Source organism: Protopterus annectens, chromosome 8.part0 (genome assembly GCF_019279795.1).
Source record: "Protopterus annectens isolate FY-2018-M chromosome 8.part0, PAN1.0, whole genome shotgun sequence".
Classification (NCBI taxonomy): Eukaryota; Metazoa; Chordata; order Ceratodontiformes; family Protopteridae; genus Protopterus; species Protopterus annectens.
The window spans coordinates 991,232,949-991,255,085 of NC_056741.1; the positions used below are offsets into that span (position 1 = coordinate 991,232,949).

Sequence of the window (22,137 nt, forward strand, 5' to 3'; positions counted from 1 at the left end):
AGATATATATTCTACATACTACCTTGCTCTGATGGAGGAGATTCATGATCATCAGAATATGTGATTCTATATAATAAGCTGCTACTAAGAGAGTCAGTTAACAGAGTTCTCTGGTTTTGGATCATACTTGTAACAAATGATACCACTATAGCCCTTATGTTCTATACACAAGAGTCCTGCTTTCATCCTCCACCACAAATTGTTGTGCCATTCTTGAAATGACTAATGATAATATTGTCAGTTTCTGACCCATACTAAGAAAATTGTTTAAGAGCTACCTGTCTGCTTAATTGGTCTTCTTCTTCTCCTTCTTTCAGCTGCTCCCGTCGGGGGTCGCCACAGCAGATCAGTTGTTTCCATTTCTTCCTGTCCTCTGCATCTTGCTGTGTCACACCAATCACCTGCATGTCCTCTCTCAGCACATCCATAAACCTTATTTTAGGCCTTCCTCTTTTCCTGTTACCTGGCAGCTTCATCCTTAGCACATTTTTCCCAATATACTCTACATCCCTCCCCAGCACATGTCCAAACTAACGTAATCTTGTCTCTCTGGTTTGTCTCCAAACCTTCCAACTTGGGCTGACCCTCTAATATACTTATTCCTAATCCTGTCCATCATCATCACACCCAGTGCAAATCTTAACATCTTCAACTCTGTCTGCTTAATTGGTATAAAACTCATAATGAAATTTCACTGTGTGTTACTATGTATAGGTGAAAAGCTGAAATTACTTTTGTTGAAAGCTTCATCCTTCATAAAGGACTTATGTCACCTTCCTGGAAAACTTTATGGCTTTCTTGAAGAAAATATTGTAAATTGCATACAATTTTCTATATACACACATTCCACTAGCTGAAGGGGATAAGCTGGTGAGAATCTTTATGACGAATCTCTGTAATTTGCCTGCAAAACATAAAGGAAATGGTGATATTGTCAGTCATGTGATCAACTGTTTTTGGAAGTCACGTAATAGGTCTTTGTTCATTTTAGTAGTTTCAGTTCAACTAAGCCATAATGTATGAATTTTAGATGATTTTTAACTGTGTTTTCTGCCATTGGTTCACTTAGGAGATTTTTACGATTTTTTTTTAAATTATGAATACTTTTGTCCTATAGATATATAGATAGACAGGCAGATAGATAGATAGATAGATAGACAACACAAATCATCAATCGAGAAATCAGTGAATGTCTTTCATCATCTGCAAAAAAATCTTGATTCACAAAAGATTGAAAAGCACACAAAACAGATGTTTTTGCAGGGGGGTGAAGCCTCCCTACACCCCTATATAGGGTCTGCTCCCTTACACCCCCAGCTAACTATCTATTCCAATTCTAAAACTGCACTACATTGAGGTAAGGGCTTATTCCTTGATCCCCACTGTATTGCAGTCCATAAAAAAGCTGTCACTTTTTGAACAGTTGATTTTTTCAGTTAGCTCACAAGCTCCCTCCCTGTCAATGAAAATACTCATTGACAAACACTATAGAGAATAATTATTAATCACAGCATGTTTTGAGTTTTAAATGATAAATTCCATTCTGTTAATATTTGTGTGAATTTATTTTTTCAGAAAATACAAGTTTTCTTCATATAATATGGATAACATTCACTGCTGCAGGCCTTCTTTTCATTATTGTGACCACAGTAGTCATACATAAAAAATGCCATAAAAGGTAAGTACACTTATAAATGACTCACAGATCCTATACCATTTTCAGAGTGTTCTGCTGTGAGCAAAAATGTATATTATAAATATTTATTCTGGTCATACTGGGCTGGTTTATATTTATTTTCTTAGACATAGCTGATAAATTAAACTGAGATTATCACTAAATTGGTTTAATATCTTTAACTATTTTTTTCAATGATAATATTCCATCTGTTAAATACATGGCACAGGCTTTTCATGAATCTACAGCACAACAGCTTTCATAAAACTGTAGCTTTTGTAAAACTGCTGCAGTGTGAACATTTCACCAAGATGTTCTCAGATGAATTAAGATGCTAAAGCCACCACAACTGTAGATCTAAACGTCACTTGTATCTTTCGGCTTTTCCTGGTTAGGGGTCGCCACAGTGGAACTCCGGTCTGCTAATGACTGGCAGTAGATTTTTACATGCCGAGTTGCAGGCCCTGACGCACAACCTTCAACTAAGGTATGCCCACCAACTCATGTCTCCACACAGAAGATGCTCTCATACTATAAGGGATGGCTTTCCAGAAATCTAAATTAACTGTCGAGGAAAGAAAAAAAGACCAGAGTACTTGTATGATAGTAACACAGCTTTGTGATTCTGCATTCAGCCTTTACATTGTATTTATAATTCACATGGACACAATCAGTCTTGGTAGAAAATTGATGTCCATTACTTACCACTGATATTGTAAATTAATAGTTATATTGATTTGTTTAATTTCTTAACCTCAAGTGATGGCACAACTCAACACCATTCCATCTTCTTGTCCTTCATGTACTAAATTATAAAGTGCAGCATTATTATCACCAACACATATCACTGTCATTAACACAAAATGAACGCATGACAAATATATGCTAAATACAATATATACTTCATGGCCAACCAGATGCATATTGTATGCATGTATATATATATATATATATATATATATATATATATATAAATGTGTGTGCATGCATGTGCGCGAATGTGTGTGTGTGTATATGTTTATAAATAGATTTGCATAATATCTCTCTCTCTCTCTCTCTCTCTCTCTCTCTATATATATATATATATATATATATATATATATATTGTTTCACTGTGTTTGCCCAATGTAATTTTTGCTGAATTATGAATCAGTTGACTAATTCAGCACTGATTCACAATTCATCAGAGATTTAATGTTACAAGACTGGACACAGCATGAGATTGGCACAAAGCAGGGTTTATATTTTTTCCCATTTTTCCACATATATAAAGCTCCAAAATGTCACTGTCCTTTTTGTCAACAAAATAGGTGGTCAATAGATGTCTGAGGGCAAAATTCCTTGTGATTGTGTAATATATATATATATATATATATATATATATATATATATATATATATATATATATATATATATATATTTATTTAGCAGGGCCATTGTGGTCTTGCCCTAATTATTCATTTGATTGATCCAAGGTTGCAAACTGGAGCATATACACGTGGATGTCAATCTTTTATTTTCAGTGTTTTGCAGTCAATGTTTTTAGTGTCACCCTACTGAAGTTTAGACTAACTTTAGTAGATCCATACATATTTGGCAGGAGACATGTGGGTTTAGGAGGGCGTGACATTTACAAAACTCTGTTTTGGAATATTTTTTTGAGATTGACATTTTGTGCAGTCAACCATTCATTTGTGCAATGTTTGTAGTGTTGGCAGGTTGAGTTTATGCTCTTGTGTATTGACAAATTTACCTTTTGAGATTTATAAGTATATTCATGCATATATATATATATGTATATATGTGTGTGTGTATCTATCTATATATATATATATATATATATATATATATATATATAAATAAATACATATATATATATATATATAAATAAATACATACATATATATATATATATATATATATATATATATATATATATATATATACAATGTATCTATATTTATCTCTCTCTCTCTCTCTTTACATATATATATATATATATATATATATATATATATATATATATATATATATATTGGTTTATTATTGTGCTTTGGTCGACCGTTTAGAATGTCAACCCAAAATGTAAAATTCAGAATGCCAAAAAGTAAACCAAAGTGAAAATTAATGCATCGACAGCCATGGTTCAATGTATTCGACATAGCAGGATGTGATGTCACTCACGTCCTGCTATGCATATTAATATACCATTAAACTGTGTGGTCAATGGTATGTTAATTCTACTATTTTGCAGGGGGGAGTTATGCCCCCCACACATCCACTGCACATTAAATATACCAACTCTGAGATCATACTACAGTGAGGAATGGGCTAATTCCTAGTTCCTCACTGAACCGCAATCCCCCTGCACAATGTCGAACCCAAAAGCTCGACTTACACTACCCATTTGCTGTAGTGTTGTTGATTCATTTGGATTCGACATTCTGCCAACTTGGAAACTGCAAGTCGACTACGTTCCATTTGACCAATGCAGTTTCCAAGTTTTGATAGTAAACCTATATATATATATATATATATATATATATATATATATATATATATATAGAATATAGTGAGAGAGAGCGAGAGAGACAGTGAGAGAGGGAGCTATAGAGAGATAGAGACAGAAATATATCTCTGTATATGATAAAATGTGTTTACATAACTTGCTATATAAGTACCCAATTGCAGCTGCAATTGAATGTCACTTCTGTCTAAGTCATCGTCTATGTCTTTACCCCATCATTCTCCTTGATACTAATACAAAAAATGTACAACTTGCATTTCTTTATATATCTAAATAGTGCCTTTTAACAGTTCTCAGTTTTTATGACATATAATGATCTCATATTCTTAATAACAATGTCCTAACACTCCCTATGTAAATCATCCAGCCGTTATACCTACATAAATAAATGGCTTTTTTAATAGCATGTAAAATATTCCTAATAACCATATATGTTCTCAGTTGTTTTATCCAAATAGTATGTACTATTCAAAATGTATCTACACATTTGACATAACCCCATGAAAATGTTTAAATTGGATTAGGTAACTTAATACTGACTTCTTTCAGAGATTCTAATATACTTTTAAAATCGCTACCCTTTTCATAAGGGGATATAGGTTCATTCCCTACTGTCACAAACAGGTATCTATTTCCTTTCAGTATTCTCCAGTTCCTACTTACTACCTTTTTAATTTTTCTCTACAATCAAATGACTAAACCATTACCATTGTACAGCCCTGTCTTCTTATTTTATGTAATGGTTTATACAGATCTCTCCGTTATTCCTGTGTTTTATTTTTCTTCATTTACTGTGTCTCAGAGAAACATTATTTAGAAACATACTTTTTAGTTCACATTTAGCTAAACAAAAAGGATTTTCTTTGGCTGTTAACCCAGAAGCTACAATTAGTGTACTTTTTATGCTGCATTCTTTTAACTCACTCTGATGTGCTCTTTGATAATATAAAACAAATATTGCTGACTATAAATATATATATATATATATATATATATATATATATATATATATACATATCTTGAATTTTACTAAGTAGCCTACTTCCTTCTTGAAAATAACTTTAAAATTGCACATTTTCAAAATGTTCATTTATATTTAACTGAAGAAATTATAAAGATTTATTAAGATAATCAAAAAAATGATTTAAAATTTCATTCCCACTACTCCACATAAAAAATACATTGCCAAAATCTGCATTAATAAATGATATATTTCAGTTTTTTCTCTCTTACTCTGCCATCACAAGATTAGCAGAAATGGATCCCTATGTTGCACCCTTTTCTATCCATGCCTTCTGTCTGTAGATTTGATTATTATACATAAGAAGAAGGTCTAAAGTAGCTTCTAACAATAGTTTTGAAATTCTGCTTTTTACATGCGTTATCCTTTCAGTCATTAATAACTACTTTTCAGCACCATTATTCCTTCATCTGGAATTACTGAATATGATACTTTTATCTCAATATACATTAAAACTGTACCATTTTTATTAAGTTTCTGTACACTCAGTATGGCTGGAATCATGCAATCCTCCACAAATACAAAAGTCTGGTTTTGAAATTATGTCATTCAATAATAAATCATTTAAAATAATGTATTTTAGAATAACAAATAGTTAGCTAATTTTTAGGTTTCTCTTCATAAATACTATCAATCATCAAAAGTAAAATCATTTTGACAGAATAATCAATTCCATCCATTAATACAACCTCCTCACCCTTATTAGACTTCATAACTCAAAGTTCTGTTATTAGATAGTTTAAATAATAACTTTCTTTCATTGGTTTTCTAGTTGGAATTATCATAATGTTTGTTGATGGTGTATTGTTTGATATCCTTTTTACAAAGCCTCTCAAAACAAGTTATAACTGAGTGGAGGAAAGGATTAAATGTATTTCTTCTACTTCTTCTAATGTCATAGCTTACTGGTTGTTGGTGTCTCTCCCCCCCAGTATTCGTATTATTATAAACTAACAATTTGTTAAAAATAACACAGGTCATATTTCTGCTATCCAAACACACCTTAAAGGTACCTTAGGGCTAAGTGTAAACTATTCAGGTATCACAGTAAATGTAGATGTCAGTAAAACATATTTTGAAAGTAAATTATGTGTGAATAGTAGTTTTGTCAGTAATGATTTATACTTTATGAGGAATCATCTTCTCTACGTAAAGAAAAATATTCCAAGGGCTAAATGATTTGGGCCTCTAGATTAACTACTAATTATTTATTTAGTGAATACATTTTATTATTAAACACTGACCATCCAATGGAATTTTTAGAAAATGTTATTACAGAAGTTAAAATGCATAGGAACGAGAAATTCCCTCCTTTTCTATATAAAAGGGTGATGTTTTAGTCAGAGAATGGTCTTTTTCAGAAATAAGTGTTTTTCTTTCAGTATGTCTTTAGATAGCAGAGATGTTCTGAGTGTTATTTCTAACAACTGGAAGATCTTGGAGGGTAATGATGGGAGAACAACCTGATTTTAGTTGTAGGAGAGGTATGCACCTGATGGACATGTTGTTTAAGGATGTTACTACCTTGCCACTGTACAAACTAATACAAAAATAGCTGTATTTAAATGTGGTCAGTGTGGAATATGTAAATATATTTCTGAAGTTCCTTTATGGAAATGTCTATCAAAATGTAAAAGCATTACATGTGTAATTCATTTGGGCTAGTACATATTGTTTTATGATCAAAATGCATATGCTTTGTATGTGGGTATGATAACTAGAAAGGTAAGTAAAAGAATTAAAGAACATATACATGCCAATAAAAAGTTATAATGTCAATAGTTCATTGATGAAACATTTAAAAGGCAGATCTATGTGTACAAATTTATATTTTAGTGTCTTAGACCAAGTTCTATCAGACTTCAAGGAAAGTAATTTTAACAATAGGTTAGACACCCATGAAAATGTGTGGCAAATGGAATTTAAACACTGATAAGCTTCTGGGATTAAATGAATGTATAAATAGTAAATGCTTTTCATTGGTTGAAGGAGTAAACAGAAAGTAGATTCTATAATAATTACTTATGATGTATAGTATGTCTTTCCTGGTATAATGAATGTGCCATTTGATAAGTCATTTGATTTGCTAGATTGTTTAAAATTAGTAATTATTTGATTGCAAGTCATTCTGAAGAAGTTTATTGATGTTTAAGGACAAAAACACTTGATTGGGGGGATTCAATAAAGCCTACAGGGTCATATTTCACTGTGTTTGTGTTGCAGCATGATGCGCACATTGGTGCGGACAGTTTTACATACAGTAAGGGCCGTGTGGCACTGTGTGCCCCCTGCACAAACACGGTAAACACAGCAGCATTTAATTACTGCATAAGCAGCTGAATTGCATGCTAATCAAGAATCCTACATGGTGGAGCTATTCAAAAGCTACAAATCAACTGTGTAGGCTCAGTGCTGTTTTTTCCTGTGAATTCCAATAATTTTGGAGTACAGCCACAGAAATTAGTCTACAAGAACAGAATGTTAGGGACTGTTGATGCAGTCATTCACCTGTATGTGCTACAGGCTGAAGCTAATGCTGCTGCTGATGCCAATAGACCTAGGCTGAGAAGGAGAAGATTTTTCAGGCCCCATTTAACTTTTCACAACCTACATAACATGGAAATTGTAGAACTCTACAAGGTGGATAGGGACACACAATAGGAACTCTGATCCAGGGCCAACTGAGGGGAACCCATACTAGTGGAGACTGAGGTATGTGTAGCACTTGAATCTTAGCTACAGGTACATTTCAGGGACCAACATGGACATGCTGGCGGTGTCATAGACATCAGCATCCAGGATACTCCATCAATTCCTGGATGGTATGCTCCAATATGCTAGTGACCACATATATTTTTCCTGTAGTTAAGAAAAAAAGGTCAGAAATATACAGGAGTTCTACTGAGTTGCACACTAGCCTGAAGTAGTGAATGCCATAGATTGTACACATACAGAACTTAAGGTACCACCCAGAGAATAGGGTAGGCTCTACATAAACAGAAAGGGCTAACTCTCTATCAAATGCCAACTCGTGTAATGCCAAGGGAATCATCTTGAATGTGTGTGCTGGCAAACCTGGCAGTTACCATGACTCTCATATCTGGCACACCTTCCAGCTGTAGCAGATGTTTGCTGGGGGTGATATCTCACAGGCTCATGTACTAGGAGATGCAGGCTATACACTGGAACTGTGGCTGATGACACCCATTAGAAATACACACACCCATGGAAGAACATTGTAATGAGGCACACGATCAAACTGGAACTGGGCTGCTAGAGTCATGGTTCTGGGGCCTAGATACATCTGGAGGAGCCCTGCAGTGCAATCCATGGACACATACAGAAATATACACAGTATGTGCCACACTACACAACATCATCCTGAGGAAAGAGCTTCAGCCTGATCTGCAAGAGAAAGGAGCACACATCCCACCACCAATGCCAAGGTCACCACTACCACAGGCAGATGAGGAGATAGAGGAGGGAACCAGCAGTTGCAGTGGGTGTAGACAACCAGCAGTTGCAGTGGGTGTAGACAGACATTGGTGTACTCAATATGCCATCATATTGGTTAAGAGACAAAACATAGCACACTCACACATCACCTAGGGATCTAAAACCTTCCTCCTACACGCATACATATATTAGCATTGATGTCAGGCAACTCTCACAACCTTTACCTCCTCATGTATTGGCTGTATATTGCTCACATCAGACATAGTCAGCTCTGAACTAAAAATGTTGCAACTGCTAGAATTACAAGGTAAGTGCTGAACCCAGAGTGTATTGTGTAATAATAGAAAGGAGACTAACATTAGCAACACATCCTTGTGTGTGCCATAATAGAAATGCAGCTTTGCACCCCCCAAAAAGAACAGTCTTTGCTAATATAAATAAATATATATATATATATATATATATATATATATACATACATATATATACATACATATATATATATATATATATATATATATATATATATATACATATATATATATATATATACATATATATATATATATATATATATATATATATATATATATATATAGCTAAATAAATAATGTTCTTAGTTGTTTATCATGCCCTGCTTACTATATTGGCAAAACAGAGAGACTATTTAAGAAAATAATTTATGATCATGTTTACAGAATTAGGGTACATGACACCAAGAACGCATTATATAGACATATAGAGAAGAAAGGTGAACATCATAGTTTCAGTTTGGCCATAATAGATCAAGTTTTTACATCAAACAGAGGGGGCAATTTTAAAGCAATACTAAGCAAGAAAGAAAGCATCTGGCAGGTGTTGACCGATGCCACAAAGGAACCGTGTATAAATGATTTTATTTCTATCAAACCCTTTCTAATGTTGGCGTGATCAGTTTTACCATCAGGTGCAAATATGTTATCATAGAATTAGGTATGTGTTTGTTAGTTACATCAATGGGGTATGAAGTTAGGTATTGCAATTTTATTATTCAGTATTTTTTGAAATAGTATTCATATTACTCATTATTTAAGTTTTTAGTAAGTCTTAGGATATATTGATGTATTGTTGTTTTTATAATTATATTTTTAAAATATGTACAAATTATATTAAGCACTGGCACTTTAAATTTTTGCCTTTAGAATGGTGCCAAAAAGATTTTAAAAGGATTGTATTGTGAGTCAATCAGCTGTTCTGAAGAAGTCTGCGATAGGCAGATGAAAGCGCTTAACAGTTGTTCATGTGGATTTTAATTTCCTATACTGTGGATACTGTGGATTGTCTTCAATAAATATATCTTTGGATATACACAATTTTTGCCTTATTCGAGTAAGCCTGCATGCTACTTTTTAAACCTAGCTGGGACGGTGAGTTGGCCATCTTGTTTTAATAATTCTGGTGTTGCCGTTTGTGTTTGAATATTATCAGATGTATAACTGCTGGTTTACTGCGTACTATATTCCTGTAAATATATTTCAGTTATCCGGACTGGCAGGGCCTTCACATTTGCCATACACACATACACAACTGCCTGTACTTCCAATAACCTTGAAATTGCAACTGCAATTATGTAATATTGTACTGCTAGGCACTGCTGCTTTTCACTTTCCAACATGCAAACATGGTGCTCAGGGGTGCGCACTGACAAGCAATGTGTTTGTGCGATGGTAAGCAAAGCACAACAGTTTCAAATAGTATGCACACTCTCAGTAAATGCAATAACTGGAACTGGCTGGAAACCATCACTCTCCATTGCTCTTGATCCATGGTAGACATGGCAGGTGTTTGTGGAGAAGGTGTCCAGTTTAGGGCAGAGAGATGGGGTGTCCAAGATTTTTATTGGACTCCTAGTTAAGGACCTCAGTGCCAGGCTTCTGCAGGAGGACTATTCTGGCTCCCAGTATAAGTCAGAAGTTTGGGATAGTTTAGCTCGGGCTATAACCAGTATCACCAGTATCCTCCACACTGGTAACCAATGTAGGCATCATTACAATGACCTATGGTGGAGGAAGAGAGATACCCTTGATGCTTGGATTGAGGAGTCCAGGACTGTGGACATATCACAACTGTGTAATTATCAGCTACAGAGAGTACTTGTAAGACTTAAAAATTGAATATGGGCAAGACTGGAATTCATAATGGTATTCTGTTGTTATCTGTTTTTTCTACAGCTGTCACTGATCATGAGGTGAATGTGTGAACCCATGGTGCTAGATTGGTGAGGATGAGGGAAGCATGTGGCATGTATGCAGCAGAAAAGTAGCGTTATTGTAGCACTAAAAGTTAAAGTTAGCTGTTTTGGTATTTTATAGAGTTGTATCAAATTGAACACACATATACCAACTGTAAACCCAAGTATGCATGCATTTGTTGTAGCACAATCCAAGAGTACAACATTAGACTTTAGTCAGAGCTTGTGCCACACTTCCCAACTATACAATACTGCTAATTCTTCAAATATATTTAAATTAAATTGAAGCCTCTATACCAGTGGCATAAATGCCCTGCTGTAAACTGTAATATGTGTAACTGAAACATACACATGTACAATATACGCACATGTCAAGGAGTACTTGCTGAGATCTGTAGTATAGTGTGCATCTGTTAGGAGCTGGTAGTCTTTAAAGTAGAAGTTATCTGTTAGGAGGCGGTAGTCTTAAAAGTAAAAGTTAAGATAATGCAGTCAAATAATTGTATTAATGCATTGCATGTCACATGTAAAGGTACTAATCTTACCTCTTTTTTCTCTCACCCCATCTTTTATCTCACTTTCTTTTTCATTTTATTTTTTAATGCTTTTTTGTATTTTCTTACATGTCATCAATGTGTGCCATATCATCCATGTGTACCACATTAATAAATGCTCCACAGCACAGCAGGGTAGGCCTGCCCCACAGGATCTACCTTCCCCCTCTCTACTGGCTTGAGCACGTTGCCCAACATGTCTGGGAGCCAACCTGGCAGCACCGCCTCTGCTGTCTCTGCACTAAATGCCCCCTCAAGTAGGTCTGCCTTGGAGGCTGGTCCAGTTGTTCCCTCTGGGAGCAGTGGCAAAGGTGGTGGAGTTGCCAAGGATGGTGCATAGAGTTGTGAACCACACTGTTGGTACACATCTACGCTGGCTGGACAAGCTGCTCTACCTCATTATACATACTGCCAGGAGGAGAAGGAGACTTCAAGCACTCCAGCCTGCTGTGGAGTGAGGTGGCATTCATGACAGTCCAGTGGGTGAGGACTTGATTCTCACTGTCACGCAGCTTGACAACCATGGGTTTGAGATGTCCCCACCCTCACCACAATCACGGTATCCCTCAACCTTTTGTGCCCATCCCAATCCCTCTCTCTTGTCTTGTTTGTTTTGTCTGTCTGTAATTGCTTCCTCACCTACCCATCTTACCTGACTACAGAAATTCCTTCCCCAACATTCCTCCCTGTCTCCAAAAAAAAAAAAAAAAAAAAATTGGGCACCTGTCCCACAAAAAAAAAAAAAAAATTGTCCTATACATAGCTGTTCATTTTCCACATGTGTCTTCTTGACACACTTGATTTGGTCCAATTGGCTATACAACATGATTGTGGTCACCCCTCTCTCTGGTGGTAACAGTCCAAAATCAATTAATATTTTCCACATATGTTCACTTTATATTGTTAAAGAAATGGATAGGTATAGTTCTTTCCTATCTCCCTCCGGTACATTCCTGTTCTGCTTTCCCTTTTTTCTTCCCCTGCTTGCTCCCCATTTCACCTCCTTAAGCCACTTTTGAGCGAAGATGCACATCATGCACCAATGGGCAGCAACGGGAAATGGTGGCAATGTATTTACATGTATTTAAAAGTATTAGATATGGTGGCAATGTTTTTAAAAGTTTTTAAAAGTATTAGATACACCTGTATTTGAACCGCGCACCATCTGGCCCCAACAAGGAATGTATCAATGCATTAACGTGCTGCCACAGAGTCAATTAAGCAGCAGGTATATTTCATAGACTCAGTACTAACTGTTAGACTTTAGCAATGAGGCTTGCTTTTGCACACTGCTTATCTATGTGCAAACAGAGACAAATGAATGGAAATGCCTATCTCACATGCACATACACTTTCCTAACCATCACGCAAACCTGCTGCTCATTGCATTATGGAAATGTGCATATTAAGATACAATACTGCTGTTTAATGTCCATTACCTCTGCAAAACATGAAATTATATGTGTAAACATTACAAACTAAGGGCCCTATCTGACACTATGTCACATATTTACGATACATCTGTCTGTTGCCACCATCCCAAGCATGGCAACCCGGGTGTCTCAGTATTTTTTCCACACATATATCAACCACAGTACAAAATGTAATATAAAATGTTGTGTACTCTGCAATGCACATCAATTTGGTATAATGTAGAACTACAACTATTGACCCTTATTCCTAAAACGCCTTATCTGCAACGCTAGAATGGAATCTGCATCGACCATATCTACAGGGACATAGGTGGCCTTCAACACACTTGACCTGACCCATTTTGATTTTGTCAAGGGTAGATCTCATTTGCTGAACCTTGTGCACTTCTTGGTTACTGACACCAAAGACCTGGATGAGGGCTATCTGGATTTACTGCATATGTTGAGTTATTCAAGACCTTTGACACTATCCCCCAATTCATGTGTCATAGTGAAGATCTCCCATGTGGGAATTAAGCAATACAGTAGTGCAGGGATAGGCAACTGGCTAACTGACATAATACACACTCTCAAAGTTAGGGATTGCATCTCTACCAGTAGACAATTACTATTAGAATGCCACAAGGATCTCTGCTGGGCCCTCAACTGTTTGCAAACTACTTCCCTGCAGTGCAGGCAATGGTAGATGGTCTGTGATTATCATGCTTGCCAATGACTGTTAACTGGATGCACTCATATAAAGTCCACCAATGATAGTAACATATTAAGGAAGTGGTTGCAACACACAAATGATTGGTGCCAAACTCACGGACTGAATGTTGAAGGATACAATGAATGGCTGATTGTCCCCTTTGGCAAAGAAGTACCCCTGCTAATTATGATATACATATCACCCTTTTAATCTCAAACAAAGTGTTGTGAGACTTGGGAACACATGTTGATAGCAATTTACACTTTCATCACCATGTGTCCATAGTGGTGACACACACACTCACACACACACACACATACAATACTGCATTGCGTGCATCATACATATAGATAATCACATCCAAGAGCAATGTGGTCATATCTCTGCTGTAATCTTCCCTTAATGCTTCCATCTGTCTCTACCTCACCAGACACTTGCAGTAACTGGAGAAAACACAGGTTTGGACATGGGAGACTCCAGGGTATAAAAACATGACATACATGGAAGGACTGACAGACCTGTCACTGTACACAGTATCATGCAGACTACTGAGAGCTGACCTATGTCTGCCCTCCAGATCAGTCTCAGCCCTTGCCCTTATGGAAATGCTGGACATCTGCAAATCAAATGAGACAAGAATTACATGCCCCAGGGTTCTCAACCTAGCCTGTGATATAAACAGAACATGTTGGGGAGACAGATATATCCCCCAATGATTCACATTCCTCTGTAATAGTCTCTCAATGCATGTGAATCAGTGCTCCTTAATAACTCTGTTCAAACATAACTTTGAATACTGGTTGGGTGATTGTAGTCACCCTTGGGGTGGCACCTATGTCCCTCATGGACAGGGCCAGTTGGTGCTGGTCACAAAATCACACTGCTAAAAATGACAATCCAACTATGTTCAATAAGGATACATGTGTTTTTACACAGTTAGGCTTCTAAACACCCTAGGTCCATTAGGCTAGTAGCAGCCTATGAACCTATGAAGCTATGGGCCTATGCAGTCCACCCAACATCTTGTCTCCCAAATGGTCTGCTGATGTCATGTACTATAGGTTCACCTGCAGTCTTGTAAATGTCAGTCTTATGATGTGGCACATGTGTAAAGAACTGTGATCTGTAGTCTGTGTACTTATATAGGGTTTGGTTCTCACTGCAAGCAACTCTGTGTGTCTCTAGACAGAAAAACAGAAGTGTGTATCCCGCAATTACTGCTGCAATACCATGGAATGACAGTATTTGGATTCTTGCAGATGCCTGCATATCCATTTCATGCAGTCCACCCAAAATCTGTTTTCCCATGTGTCCTGCTGATGTCATCTACTATAAGGTCACCTGCAGTCTTACAAAAGGCAGACTTGTACCATAGTGTGTGTGTGTGTGTGTGTGTGTGTGTGTGTGTGTGTGTGTGTGTGTGTGTGTGTGTGTGTGTGTGTGTGTGTGTGTGTGTGTCAGAGAGAGTCTAGCCAGAACAGTAGATGTGTGTATTCTACAGTTATTGTTTCAGTCTCAGGGGATTGTCAGTATTTTGATACTTGCAAATGCCTGTACGTCCATTTCAATCAGAACTCCTAAAATCTTCTCTTTAACATGGCCTGCTGATGTCATCCACTATAACTTGTCTTGCAGCCATGTAAAACCCAGATTTGTGCCATGGTGTGTGTGTAAACTATTCTGTTCTGTAGTCTGTGTGCTTAGATAGGTAGGGGTTCTCATCTCACTGCAGTAAACTGGGTGTGTGTGTTTGTACACTTGCTTGACATGAGTGAGAGCATTTTACACCAGTATATGGGACACTGTTATATTCTCCTCAACAGGCACTGCTGACATCATCAGCTATAAAGTGTTGTCGGAGACACTCCAAGTAAACCTTGTGCTGTGGTGCTTTTGTAAAGTACTGTGTTATATAGTTTATGTACTTAGATTGGTAGGGGTTCTATTCTCACTGTAATCAACTGTGTGTGCATTTATGCACCTGGTTGACATTAGAGGTGAGCATTTTACACAAGCATGTAGGATGCTGTTACGTTCTCCTCAGCAGATACTGCTGATGTCATCAGCTATAAATTGATGTCTGAGACACTCCAAACCAGACCTTTCCTATGGTACTTGCATAAAGTACTGTGTTCTATAATCTACGTACTTAGATATGTAGGAGTTCTATTCTCACTGCAGTTAACTGAGTATGTGTGTGTTTGTGCACTTGCTTGATATGAGAGAGAGTATTTTACACATGTGGAACATTACTTTTACCATCTTCCTCTCACCAGAGTCTGATGATTTGTGGATGTGCATTATACATATAAGGGCAGGGTCAGAGATGTCCTGTAGTGCAGGCACAATTCAACTCATCTTTTTCAAAACAGATTTCAGGAACAGGGTTTTCAGTCTATCCACATACATCATGGTATGCTTTGTAGGACCTGTATTTTTTTGGTGTGAAACCCTCATGGTCTGTCCAGCTACCACAGGTGTCTGGTGAGGTACATGCAAAACGAAACATACTGTATTAGTGTTCAGATGAGGTCAGAGTACAGTGTTGTTATATCCTCCTCAGATCTGGATACAATGGCATGACTTCTGAGGTGCATGGCACAGCCTGGCCATACTACCGTGGATACTTGCTTGAATTTCAGATTGCTGTCTACATGCATTCCCAAATATTGCACAACTGGTTTCAGCATTAGAAGGAGTGTTGTCAGTGATGTATTTACCAGGAAATTTCTGTTTGCATAAGGCACAAATCCTGACACATTCTGTATTTATTAGTAGACCGTGTGGCTTTGGCACCAATCATTTGTGTGTGTAAGCCCCTCTTGTCGTATAGTAACATCATTGGTGGACTCAGTGATTGCAAGCAATATGCATGAATCAGCAAGCCTGGACTGTTGAGAAATAAATTCCAAACAGTGTAGGGCCCAGCACAGATCGTTTGGGTGCACTAATGGTTACAGCTGCAATTGTGGAGGCTGATTCACCAACTTTCACAGTATGTGGTCTGTTGGTGAGGACATTGGTTAATCATCTAGTAACGTAAGTGTTAATCTCCAGCTGGTAGAGTTTGTCAATGATACTTGAGTAGGGGGATTGTGTCCAACCCTAGGACAGATAAAGACAGGCAGTATGCACTATGTTACGTACATGCAGGCCTATCACATAGAATCAATGGGCTGTAAAAATATCACCGATCACCTATAGCATGATTCAGAACATACTCCTACCTGACATGGTTTGATACACTCTTCAACACACTCTCCAGATGGACTATGTTCCTGTAGAAGTGTGTACGTCGACATCCATCCATCTGAGTGGGTTGGGGACAGCACCTGATGCATGTATGTATAGAAACATCTGGACTTCCCTGATTTTTGAGGTAGATGGCTGTGTGCAACAGACATTTGTGAGTTTTTGATGCTACATCTATCAGATGTCATCAAAGAGCTTATGTATGTCATGCAGGATGAAAACACTATTGTCCTGTGGAAATTGAACAGACCAAGACAGTCTACACAAGTCCACACTGAGGTAGTCACTCCACAGTAACAGATGTGCCCATCAATAACTATATCTCCAAGTTGGCAGAACAGTGGACCACATGCGTGGCATCTAAATACGTAGAAATTTGTAAAGTGACATATATCCTGTGACCAGTGATCAAGTCTGTATTCATGGATGTCTGCTAGGCCCTTTACTGTCCATGATTTAAATCACAGATGTCAAGAATGACATCATACCCCTCATCCTCTTGGAACAAGAAATCTGGACAAAGCCATATATAAAAGCGGGACAAAGGCTCAAAAATAGGAACAGTGTTTAAATATTGCTCTTACTAATTTGGAAAGTTGATAGAATAATAGGTTTTGCATTAGCATGCATTTTAAGAAGGGCATGGAGTCTGAAACGCAAATGTCTGTCATTATTTTCTAACTTCAGTCTTTAATGACTTGCCACTAATTTGCCATAAAACCACAGTTTTATGAAAAAGAGATCATAAATATGAGGCAACAATCTGGACATTCTTGCAAAAATCTGTACAGTTGAGAGGTACGAATGACTTACAAATCCTGTGTTCCACCAGGTCTCTGGAGGACTACAGATTGTGGACGATCATTGACTCCAACTGTGTTATTGGTATAATACCGAAAGTATCAACACACATCAAAGATTGCTGCCACAGTCATGACAACACACGAGATGGAAAAAAAAATGTGGAGATTTGTTTCTTTTTGCAAACAAATGTACAGACCAAGAAGTCTGTAGACGGCACACACTATCAGCAGACCACTTATATGGCATGTGTCTTGAGATATATGGTATGTGGAATGTCCACCAGTATGTGTCCACGGTGATGAGTTCTCCCTTGTATGTAACACATCTACTTAGTATGTGCAGGACATCATATTGTGAACACATATTACCTTCATAGTTCACAGCCTTCAACACACCAATACCTGAGTACAATGCACCCTTCCTCATGTCCCTCCACAAACATCTTTCAATGATGTGTAACAGAAGTGTATCACCTTTACCACTGTTAGATGTCACACATCTATTTGTGCATACCTAGCTATTAGTTATGCTGCACAAACATTACTGTCTGATGTCACATCCCCCCCCCCCAGTGTAGTACCACATGCATGTGTAATATCTGTTTCGGTCATGCACTCATGATGTACATAGCTGTTTAACGACATTGATGGCATGGTTTACATTCGTAACAGTGCAGATTATGCGATATATATATATATATATATATATATATATATATATATATATATATATATATATATATATATATATATATATATATATATATATATATATACATATATATATATATACATATATATATATATATATATATATATATATATATATATATATTTATATATATATATATATATATATATATACTGCCATGCACACCAGTTAATTAGGCTGTACTGATAATAATGTGTGTGTCTCCTCACACCTCCTGCATATGTTAGTGTCAGGAGAGTGTGCCTCATTACACTCATAGATTGCCGACATGTCCTAATAGTTGTAGAAGTGTGTTGGTGCAGAACTATCTATGCTCACTCAGAAACACATATGTTGTGTCAGAGACATGGGTATTACTTCTGGTATCATTCTGATATTATCCATGATAGTGGGTGATGGTTTTAATATTGGCCATGTGCCTGTATCTGTGCCCTACTTGTTGGAAGTGTCTGCTGACAATACAGGCATACTCGGGCAAATCAATTTGCACTGCTTCACAATATGCTCCCAACCCCGATAGTATTTGACATCCCTGATACATGTCCTCTTCATTGTTCATGTCTGGATGCTTATATCACACAGACATCATCCACTGCTATGTCACCTTGTGAGACAGTCACTTCATACACATTTGTCACTGTGCAGTCCTTACTGTGCCATGTGGAGATGTGATTAGTGTTCCTGCTGTAACTGTCTTCCTTTTACATTCCCTCTTGTGAGGTACACTATAATGTTTCACCTGTCCTCCTTCATGGTGTTCATCCCTAAACTTCATTTGTGTGTCTGTATTAAATGAACACAGATCCCATGACTGTAGCTTATAAATGGCAGTCCATGTACCCTTACAGATCATTGACACAACTTGTACAGACTGTCTGGAATGGGATTCCACGATACTTAGCACTAAATACATTGTCCTGTCCCTGAAGCACATACATTAAGTTAAGGAAAACCCTGGCGGTTTTGTGTGGAATTCTATACAACCCTGCCAGCCCAGTTTGCTGGACTGTACACATAAACTTTCCTGTCCTCTCCTTGCAACCACATACACAAAGTTAGGGAAAACCCTGGTGGTCCATGTGGCATTCCGTGCCATCCCACTAGCCCAGTCTGCTGAACTGTACACATACACTGTTTTGTCCCTGCCCTGGTGATCTGTGTGGCATTCTGTACAATACCACTAGCCCAGTCTGCTGGACTGTACACATACACTGTCTTGTCCGTGTAACACATACATTAAGTTAGGGGAAAACCCTAGTGGTCCTTCAGATATTCCGCACAATCCTGCTAGTGCATTTTGCTATGCTGTAACTATGTTTCCTATCCATGTTGCTTTACACAATTTTCTGGTCACTACAAAACCCTGCTTTTTTACGATTGAAGTCAGGCCATGGCATGATTATTCATTAAGCACTGCTCATTGTGCAAACACATAAACTCTATGTAGGCTTCATGTGAAGCCTACACGGAGTTTATTGAATCCCAGGGAATAACTATTATATTTGCTGATTTCATTTGTTGCAGTAGATTTTTTTCTTTCTTTTACATACATTCAGATGGATTATTTTAATTGAAAGGCACAGTTAAAAACTTTGCACAACTTTTTACAAAGTGGTTAAAAAAATCAACTTCCTAAATCCAAAGCAAAATATTTTGTCCCAACTTATGCTGCAAAAGATAAGTAAAAGTGAGAAAGGAAATAAGCAGCTTGTACTCCCCCATAAGTCAATCGAAAAGTCTTCATCTAAAGAGGTAAAGACACAGCTCTTAAGTGTATGAGATTCAAGTGAAATATGTTTCGCTATTCTGATTTCTTAACTTTCTTTTCAGTCATCAGCTAGGTTTAGGTTTGCAAACCTTGCCAATAAAAAGCTGACATCAGAAGTAATTTTTCAAATCAAAGGGACAAATTCTGTTGCTACAGACCACTAAAAATGGTAACACACGGCATCTGCTGCCCATCCCTGATTTTTTTGAAGTTTCAGAACGGAGGAGAATGTACTGATTGCCAGTATTGCTGGTAAAGTCAATTTTAGAAGCAGGACAGGTATTAACAGCACCAATTTGAGCTAAGGTCTTAAATCTCAAAGATAGTGGAGGGGTCTCAGGATGGGTCAGGATAAAGTACAGTTTTGTACCTACCATAAATGTAGATGTTCGAGTGTTAATAAAGCTGCAGTAATCACTGATGGGTTCTCTGCCGTCAGGCGGTCCCAAGGTCGGCTGAATTCCAAAGTCTAGGTCCGGCATTGGTTGTTGTCGCTTTCTCTCCTGACATCAGTGAGGCCGGAGTATATAAGACACAGCCGACGCCATGTTCTTCAGTCTTTCTTGCCCCAGATGTCAGGTGCCCCCAGAAGGAAGGCAATACATAAATTATGTTTCTATGTATATACAAGCAATGCAATATAATCCAAAATCAGTAGTTGCAAGCAAATAAACCATAGAAGGATACCCCAGTCAGGTTGTAAGAAGAGGGTGTTAGGCCCCATGCCTTTACCAAGTGGGGAAGGAGGGAGGGAAACCTGTACTGCAGCTGTATTAGCACTCGAACATCTACATTTATGGAAGGTACAAAACTGTACTATGTTCATCGTGCATACAGCTGCAGTAATCACAGATGGGTAGAGTCCCAAAGCTACGCACAGGGTGGTAGGTACTAGGAGGAACTGGGGTGAGCCAGAATGCCCTGCAACACAGCAGTGGCAAAGCCTGCTCTAGTTCTGGAATATAAAGGCAGGTGGTAGTGTTTTGTGAAGGTATGTACAAAACTCCAAGTGGCTGCTTCCAAAATATCTTTGGTAGGAACTCCTCTGAGGAAGGCTGTAGAGGTAGCTGTGGCCCTGGTGGAGTGTGATCTGATACCTGTAGGAACAGATTTCCCATGATAGGAATAACAAAACCGTATGCAGTGGCCTATCCACTTTGAAATAGTCTGTTTGGTAACTGGCTTCCCTTGAGCCCCTACAGCATAGGACACAAAGAGTTGTTCTGATTTCCTGAAGGACTTTGTTCTGTCCAAATAATAACATAGCTGCCTATGGATGTCTAAAGAGTGTAGCCAGCCTTTCCCCTTTGTTTTGAGGATTGGGGTAAAAGGTAGGTAGGTAGGTGTATGGCTTGATTTAAAGCTACCCTGGATACCACTTTAGGCATAAATGACGGGTTGGTACGAAGGGAAACCCTGTCCTGATGGAAAATGAGAAAGGGCTGCACCGCCATGAGGGCCTGTAGTTCCGAAACCCTATGAGCTGAAGTGATAGCCAGAAGGAAGGCTGTTTTCCAGGACAAATATTGCAAATCTGTTGAGGCAGCTGGTTCAAAAGGGGGCAATGTTAATTTTTCTAGTATGTAATTAAGATCCCAGGCTGGTATTGGTTGTTTCCTTGGTGGTCTTATATTCTTAGCCCCTCTGAGGAACTGTCGTAAGAGTGGGTTAGAAAATAAAGGAGGATCCATGTTGAATTCTGCAGAAATGGCTGAGGCATGGATTTTTATGGAAGAAAATGATAGTCCACTGTTCAGCAGCTCTGTTAGATACTGTAATACCTGAGGCAAGTTCAGTTTTCTAGGGTCCTGGCCTTTTTTCTCATTCCAAGAGCAAAACCGCTTCCATTTTGTGGAGTAAGCTTTTCTAGTAGATGGCCTTCTGGCCTCCAAAATGACATCCTGCACCTCCTTGGAGAGTAGGGTCTGTTGTGGTGTTAAGGAATTTTCCATGCAGTGAGATTGAGTGTTTTCAGCTGACTGTGAAGAGTTTTGTAGCTGTGCTGAGTCAGCAGG

General features: G+C 37.7%; 1 long non-coding RNA gene across 1 annotated transcript in view; it reads left to right on the forward strand.

Annotated features, from left to right (window-relative positions):
• Positions 1–1,577: 1,577 nt before the first annotated feature.
• The window catches only part of LOC122808055, a 267,159-nt gene continuing 246,599 nt past the window's right edge, over positions 1,578–22,137 (forward strand). The window contains exon 1 of the long non-coding RNA XR_006365774.1: positions 1,578–1,678. This is a non-coding gene — a long non-coding RNA (uncharacterized LOC122808055). The remainder of the gene's footprint in view (positions 1,679–22,137) is intronic.